Source organism: Volvox carteri (assembly GCF_000143455.1).
Source record: "Volvox carteri f. nagariensis unplaced genomic scaffold VOLCAscaffold_16, whole genome shotgun sequence".
Classification (NCBI taxonomy): Eukaryota; Viridiplantae; Chlorophyta; class Chlorophyceae; order Chlamydomonadales; family Volvocaceae; genus Volvox; species Volvox carteri.
Genome location: NW_003307559.1, coordinates 1,129,939 through 1,130,646, shown reverse-complemented (window position 1 = coordinate 1,130,646; position 708 = coordinate 1,129,939). Strand labels below are relative to the sequence as shown.

The following is a 708-nucleotide window of genomic DNA, read 5'->3' as shown; positions in this document are numbered from 1 at the left end:
AACAGGTACAATAAACGAAACTAGCAGACACGTCACATGTAGATCATCAGCGATTTGAAGCTAGGTCCCCCCTGTCAGTACTGTCAGTACACTAGTGTAGGCGCCTCGTCTCCAGTGGCGGTGGACATGGAGTGGAGTCCGGAGTCCGCCGAAGGGCCAGGCGGAAATGCAGTGGAGCCCCGACAACCTAACAGGTGAGACCGTAGTCCATAAGGTTTTTTATAGAAATGTTTCTCCTCCTTTTGCATCATCGGGTGATGTGAACACACATTGAAGAAGGGAGGAAGATAGCAAAGTTGGATATGGGGGGGAGAGAGGAGAGGGGGATGCGGGGAAGAGATAGCTGTATCCTATAGGAGGTGGGGATGGGGGGGAGAGAGGAGAGGGGGATGCGGGGCGGAGGTGGAGATGGTGGCAGTGGCGACGGTGGAGGAGGTGAAGGGGGAAGGGATGAAGGGGGTGGAGGTGCTTGGTTGACACCCTCCCCTGCACCCCCCTAGCCCAACGACGCCCTTCCCTGCGGCCCCCTAGCCCAACGACGCCCTCCCCTGCACCCCCATAGCCCAACGCTGCCCTCCCCTCCGCCGCCCCTAGCCAAACGACGCCCTCCCCTGCGCCCCCCTTGCCCAACGACGCCCTCCCCTGCGCCCCCCTTGCCGAACGCTGCTCTCCCCTGCGCCCCCATAGCCAAACGCCGCCCTCCCCTGG

General features: G+C 61.4%; 1 protein-coding gene across 1 annotated transcript in view; it reads left to right on the top strand.

Annotated features, from left to right (window-relative positions):
* VOLCADRAFT_90322 (uncharacterized protein) overlaps nucleotides 1-708 on the top strand; it is a gene marked incomplete at both ends in the record, with an annotated part of 18,945 nt that overhangs the window by 14,672 nt on the left and 3,565 nt on the right. The window lies entirely within an intron of this gene.